Genomic DNA, 7,233 nt, shown 5'->3' with positions numbered 1-7,233 from the left:
TGCCTGCCTGGCACGGGGTGGCACCGCGGCTCGGCTTGGCTCGGCGGGGCTCAGCTGCCCGGGGAGGGACGTGACACCGGGGTGCGCTGACACAGAGCATCTCTGCTCGGGTCCCCATCCCCCGCCTGTAGGCAGCGCCCAGTAGGAAGCGAACCCGCCCCGGCGTCTGTCTCTTCTCTTTAGTTCTGATTTTCCTATTCTCCGAGCTAAAGCAGCGGCACGGGACGGCCGGCACAGTGGGAAGGCTCCCCCGCCCTTGCGGGAGGGCGCTGGCTTCCCGCTTCCCTGCAGCCGCCGCAGTGGCAGCAGCGCTTCCCCGCTCCCTCCGCCACCGGGAACGGCGCCTCGGCCCGATCCCCGGGTGCCCCAGGCCGGGGCCGGGACTCCCCGCAGTCCTTTCCGAGGATTGTGAGGCCTGGGGGGCGTGGGACGGCGAGGATGACAGTTCGGGTCTCCCCCAGGAGCAGTTCCCGGGCTCGTAGGGCGGGGAGTGCCGAGAAAGTGGTGCAAGAAATTGCTTGGCAATCACTGTCATGTCAAATCTTGGCGTGTGCAGGAGCAGTTACCAGACACCTCATACATCATTTCTGTTCCACGGACTGCCACTTTTTGATGTTGTGTTTCACATAAATTTCATAGGAGCATGAATTAAGCTCCACCATGTCCTAGCAAGGCTAGGACTTGTTTTCTTTCACAGTCTGGGCCTTTTCTTGATTGACATTAAAATGTGTTTGCAGGCCAGACTATCTCCAGGTCTGTGGCTGTATGGGTTGTAAGGATGTGCTACTGAGCAAAACACCTCTGAATTGCTTCTAAATAGCAGTGGGGCATAACTGTGGCTTTCATCCCATTTTTGTTGGACATTTCTCTAGCCATGGCCAGATCACTGAAAACCCCTTGTTCATTTTTCCCATTTGTTCTTTTCTCCATTTGTTAGAAAATATTTTACATTTTACCCCATTGCAGACAAGGGAGAAGGGGAGGTGGTACTGGAAAGAAAAACGTTTGTGCAGCACTTTGAAGGCAATTGCTGCTAAGTAAATGAACTGCATTGGCACTGAAATGTGAATCACAGAGATGGGAATAGGTCATGAATCTCTTATTCTGTGCGTGTGCTATGCGTTTCCACTGCATAGGCTGGGAGGCTTTGCCACCTTGTTTAGTTTTCTTTAATAACCTGAAAAGTCAGTTTTTTTTCCCACTGAATTTTGGGAGAATTGTTTACACTTAACCTTTGTCATTAGGAAATGTAATGGACCTTATTCATAGGAGCTGATTTTTTTTTCTATTTGTTCAATTCTACTCCTTCTTTAGGCCTTCCAGAGTGATTTCTCTTTGTGTCTATGAAATTTTAGAAAATTACTTAGTAATTATTTCATTATTTGTTTACATCCCTGTTACTTTCAAGTCCTTGCCAAAACTTATGATAAAAGATATTGTTCAGACTGTACAATGATGTCTTCAAAACTCAAAGAAGAATGGTGCCTATACAACCTTAATTACTGTTCCTATGCATTTATATAATGATAGAGTTTTAAATTTTATACTCACATGCTATTTTTTTCTCTCTACATACGTAGCAAGATGGATGGTACTCCCTTTTTGAGCACTATTTGATGTTTTATTTTCATTTTGTTCTCATAAAAAAGAACCTTGACACAGTCCTCTGTGTCCTTGAAAGCATAGGTACAATAAAGATTTTCTTGCAGGAATGTTTGCCAGAATATTTTCCTAACATAGGTGAAAAAATCTTTTGTCTTGCCTTACTTTTCACAGCAGGTTAACCACAGATCAGAAGATGTTAGTATAGTTTGTGTTTCAATAAGCAGATAAGCCCTGCATATTTTAATGTGAAATTTAGAGAGAGAAGACTCCAAATATATGCATGTGTGATTTTCATAATCTTTGTAACATTTGGAATTGTTTGCTAACTTTTTCTGAAATTTTCTGTAGAATTGTATAAATATACCAAGCAGATGAAAAGATTAGCTGTGTGCTGAAAACATTGGGAGAAAGAAAGAGCAGAGATATATATGTGTGTATGACTGTGCCTTGTATCTGAAGCATGGTCACCATTTTCTTCTCGAATTTTATCTTTCTTATCCTTTCATTTCCCTATGTAACATTCGTGCTATAAAGCAGTAGGGTGCTGTTACATTCCCATTAGCATTTCTCCACTTCTGAAGTTGTGCTGTTTTTGCTGAGCATAGCCTATCTAAAAATCATCTTGTAAAGAAGCTTGGTAGCAGCTTGATAAGGCAGCTGCAAACAATGTCACCATTAGTGATTCCGGTTGCTGCTTGTTCCACATCCATGTTGGAGTAAGGCAGCTGTAGCGCTCGCCTGGTTTCATGCAGGCTTTCATACTTGCATGGCTGCACATGGTGCTTCCTTCAGCAGCATTCAGGATCACCGTGGGGAAGCTGAATAATGGTATTATGGCATTTGTGGATTTATTTTTTTAAAATTTTCATAGAAATCTGTAAGCAGTGGCTTAGTGCTAGCATGGGGATTGTACATAATGAGATCTCCCTCAACAACCTTGTCCATGAGATGTGAGCTTGAGCTGTGCAAGGCCACATGATGGGAGGGACTTGGTTGCAGCTTGATCTGTGCTGTGCCAAAAATATATAAACTGCCATAGGCCTGGTGGAGGAAGACTGGGAAAATTGAGATGAAAACCAATTACATCATTCTGAATGATGACAACATGTGCATGAGACCATGAGGCCTAGTTGGAAAGTGTTCTCCAAGTGCTCTATCCAAATGAGATGCCAAAATGAGGCCCTATCCTGACGTGGCTCTGATTTGCTTTCCCGACTGTAATTTTCTGAACAGCAAAATGCCTCATGTTACATGAAGTCAGCAATAAAATCATGCTGTAAAGTGCCTAATTCACTTTGCTTTGTCTGCCTTACTGCTTGCTGTGAGAAAGTACTGAGCTATTTTAACTTTCTTTTGCTCTTCTTTGAATTGACTAAATTTCTTGTCACTGTTGGCTGGTTATCACCTGTTTCATCATGTCTTTTTCTCACATGCCTTGGAGAAGACCAACAGGCCATTTGATGTTCCAAGTGTATTCTAGACCATTTTTCTCTGTGTAGACAGGCATATCCATAGATATATTTGTTTTAGGACGAGAATTGTTATATTATTGTTGACTGTCAAATAAAGATGTGGTTCTTGATACCAGGCACGTAATCTATTCTTTGTGCAACTAAAATTTATTTTGCCTTAGTGATTTAGCACACAAAACAACAGATGATGATAAAGTAAAAATATGCTGAGGTTAGATAAAACAGACTTTGAAGATATTAGCTGAAATCTTAGTGTGAAATTCACACTTAGAAGGAAACAGTGTCAGAAAATCACTTTGAGAATGAAGTGTAAGAGAACTTTTTAGTTCTAGTCTTGCTCTTAGTACATTAAAATGTTTACAGGAAATTTAATTTAACAACTGTTTTTTCTTATGGCTTTTCCAGACTTCATTATTTTAATCTGACATTTTTAGTGGTGCTTGCCCCTTATTTTTTTAGCTGTGTCAGTGGACTGAGAGCTGGTCAGGGAAATAGGAAAATGGGATGAACTAAATGCTAATTATGAAGAACAGAAAGACAGCGTAACAACTGGAATAATGAGAGAAAATGGGTACTGGCTGGACAAAGAAACTGCAATGAAGAAGCCTTTGGGAGAATGGGTAATTAGGGTCACAGAAGCAGACAAGGGAGAGTCGGGTTGTGAGACAGGGCCTGGCATGTGTTTGCTGAAGAGATGAAGAACAGGGATTTGTGGCATAATGTGGGGAGGTGGTTGCTTGGCAACCTTAATTTGGTCCCCTTATGATACATGGGTGATCACATATTGTCTTTATGCAGGATTTGTGTCTCTGTGCAGGATGGACCTGCTCTGGGGATGTACTAGGGCTGTGCGGGAGAGACGAGTGATGCCCATGTGGCTCCTGCCTCATTTATTGCTTCTGCTGGGAAGTCAATAATGAACAATAGGAGGGGAAAGAAAGGCCATGTGACTGTAATAATGCACTGTTGCATGAAAGATACTTTTCCTGTGTAGTGCTAATATAGATGCTTAAACCAGTTCTGTGTGGAACCTCTAATGGTCTAATAGCTTCTAATTATCTAAGTTTTAATGACCCCTTTTAGAGCCCTAAATCCAATTTTCTCAGCAATCACACCTGCAAGTGATATTGCAATGTCTGTGTTTGAAATATTTTTAAATACTTTTAAATTACATTTGTAATGCCTCAGACGTAAGATCTAAATTCAGTGAATACCTCTGCCTGTAATTTTCCTGCACCTCCTTGGCCTGTATTTTAAACAGCAGTAGTACCTTTTATTTGCTGCTGTGGATTTTTGTGAATTAATTTGAATTTGTGCAGCACTCAGATGTTGAAGTGATGAGCAGAATTGAGAAGCTCTGGAGGAAATTAATATTTCTGGCATCATAAGGCAATTGAATAATGTGAACAAAGCACAGGCCACACAGTGTTATGAGGTGAAAGCAAAGTATTGATTAACTGTTTGGTGAATATAGCATAGTGGTCATATGCAAAAATAGCAATTAAAGACTGTGACATAGATACAGGAAGTTATTAGCACCCTTGTACTGGATAGATTTCCAGGTGGGGGATTAAAAGGTGTACTGATGACCCATGTGTTTCTTTCTGTCTCTAGGCAGGGTCGCTTGTTTGGGTAGTATGGAGCTGCAGGTTTTTGATGAGTACTTTAATGGCTATACTATTTTAAATGTGTAGGGTTCATGAGTGCACTTTGTGCTGAGGGAATAAGGTAGTGGAGTTTTTGAAGGTTCCTGTCTCTCATGGAAATTTACTCCAAACTATTTCCCATACAGCCACCGCCTCTGAGTAGTGTGGTTAGGTGCACTAAGAATGAATAGTACTTAGGTAGATATTTAATTTGTGTCATGGAAAATAGTCCAATGCATTAACAGCTTGTGACTGGTTGGAGATTAACTAAACATCTTTAATGCTGCTGTTTGCAAGGAGAATGGTGTTTTAGTAAGAGTTTATCCAGGTAGAGAGTTACAGGCTTAGTAACTCATGACGGAGAATAAAGAATGGTTTCCTTTTGTATTGACCCTTTTGATTATTGTTGTACACAAGGTGGCTTTTTGTTAGTGTCTGCTTGTAGGCACTGTAGGTATGGGGCTCAGTAGGAATTCAGGTTTTGAATGGCATAAAATTTCTCCTCATGTTTGTTAGTTCAGCTCTGAACTTACAAAAGCCAATGTACAACCTGAGTTCCAGCTCTGTGACATGGGTGATGGTTCTGCTCTGTTCTGTCCCCTTTTGTCTTTTCTTATTTTTATATGCAGCCCTGCAAAGCCTGTCTGGTGCAATCCCATGTCCCAGTGTGCCCCGCCAGTTTTTGTCCTGTAGCAGACATACAGAAGGTGGTAAAAAACCTGTGTTCCCAGCAGCTTATGCTACTTATGCTTTTTGCTTTGCATAGCTATTTCTTTTTTCATGTCTGAAGTTTGAATGTAATCACTATGTTCAGAAGAAATGAATATTTTCCAGTAAATCTTCAGACAAAGAAGTAAAAGGAAGTCTTATTAAGCCACAGAACTTGAAAAGACCGTGAGCTATTATTCTTATGAGCTAATTCAATGGCCAATTGAAGCTGTAACTCACTTTTATCTTTTCTAGGGCTGAAAAATTCCTGACTTACCTCTGATTTCCTATTCAGTCAAATGTTATTAGATTCAAGTAATGTAAGAATTTTAGACAGAAAAAGGAAAAAAAAAAGAGGAAAAAGCTGTCCATCTTTGTCAATGGCTCCATGGTACCATAGCCATTGTAATAACCAAACATGGAAAAACACATTAGATGAAAACTTCCAGTTCAGCATCTGAATTTCTCTGCCTTCTGTCTTCTGATTTTATTTGTGTCTTTTTCTGTTTGAATTTTCAGTCTATTTCCAGTTGTTTTCCTGAAAAACCAAGACCATTTGGTCCCTGAAATTTCTTGCTTAAAGGCATTATCTTAAGTCTTAGCTTTCTGACACTTCTTATTCCATTTCTGTCCTTGTTTTTTAACATCTTTTAAAAAAAATGTAGTAGAAACATATTATTCTAGAATGACCTCATCAACAGACAAAAACTGCCTCTCTGCTTTTGCTTATTTCTTTTAACATGTTTAAAAATTGTATTAGCTTACCTTGTCATAATATAGCTGCTTTTAAGAGTTCATGCCATTTCTCCACTGGGATCTGCAGATCACTTTAAGACTGCTTTCCAGGATGTTGTTCTCTGCTATGTTAGACTGCCTATTGCTGGAACTATACTTGTGCATTGGAACATATTAAAATCCAAATTTATATTATTTGAAAAAGTAACAAATTTATTTTTCCACATATTCCATGCTATAGTAATGATTTAAAGTTAACTGATAGAAGAAGCAAACCAAGTCTTCTTTTACATCTGATTTTTAGCAGTATTGTTTCATCAAGGATCAGATCCTGCAAGTTACATGTTTTCTAGGTAGCTTTATATTCATATGTAGGTAAGCATAAGATAATTGAAGTTAATGAGGAACACTCATTAACTCAGCTCCTCCTTAGGCCACTCCATGAGGATGAAAGTGTTTGACTGTGGAGATGTTTACAGAGGACTGGGCCATGGTGTCATCCTGCTAAGTATTATGTTTAATTTTGTGAGCACTTTTGTTAATTAAACCTATTGAAAGTGCAGTAAATGCTCCAATCAATAGAGTGTAATCAGTTCATAAATTTTTAAATCTGGAAAGGACTATTACTTTCTCTGAGTCATTCTGCAAATAATTATTTACGAAATCACAAATTTTGTTAGTAATTTCATATCTACTAGCATCAATTTAATAGTCCCATTTAGATTACTAAGAAATGCTCCTTCAATCTGATTTAAAGTAGATTCTGCCTAAAAATACCTCTTTGGATAAAGTTGCTAAAGCTACTATTGCTTTCTTCAGTCTCTCTGGTTAATCAGCCTTTAGACATTAAATGTGGTTGTATTTATTTAGTGCAATTCCAAAAATTAAAGCGTCAAATTGGTTCAAATTAAAGTGTATTGTACAGAAATCTTTTGTATGAATATAATGAATTCTTATCCCTTGTGAGTTTTTTCATGGTATTGCTCAAATTCTAATTCCTAAGTCTCTAAGTAAATACTATTTTATTTTTTTTTTTTTAATGGGATTCCTGGGTATTACTATGGCTC

Source organism: Corvus brachyrhynchos, unplaced genomic scaffold (genome assembly GCF_000691975.1).
Source record: "Corvus brachyrhynchos isolate BGI_N302 unplaced genomic scaffold, ASM69197v1 scaffold227, whole genome shotgun sequence".
Classification (NCBI taxonomy): domain Eukaryota; kingdom Metazoa; phylum Chordata; class Aves; order Passeriformes; family Corvidae; genus Corvus; species Corvus brachyrhynchos.
The sequence above is the reverse complement of the archived record's forward strand: the minus strand, read 5'-3'. Positions refer to the sequence as shown.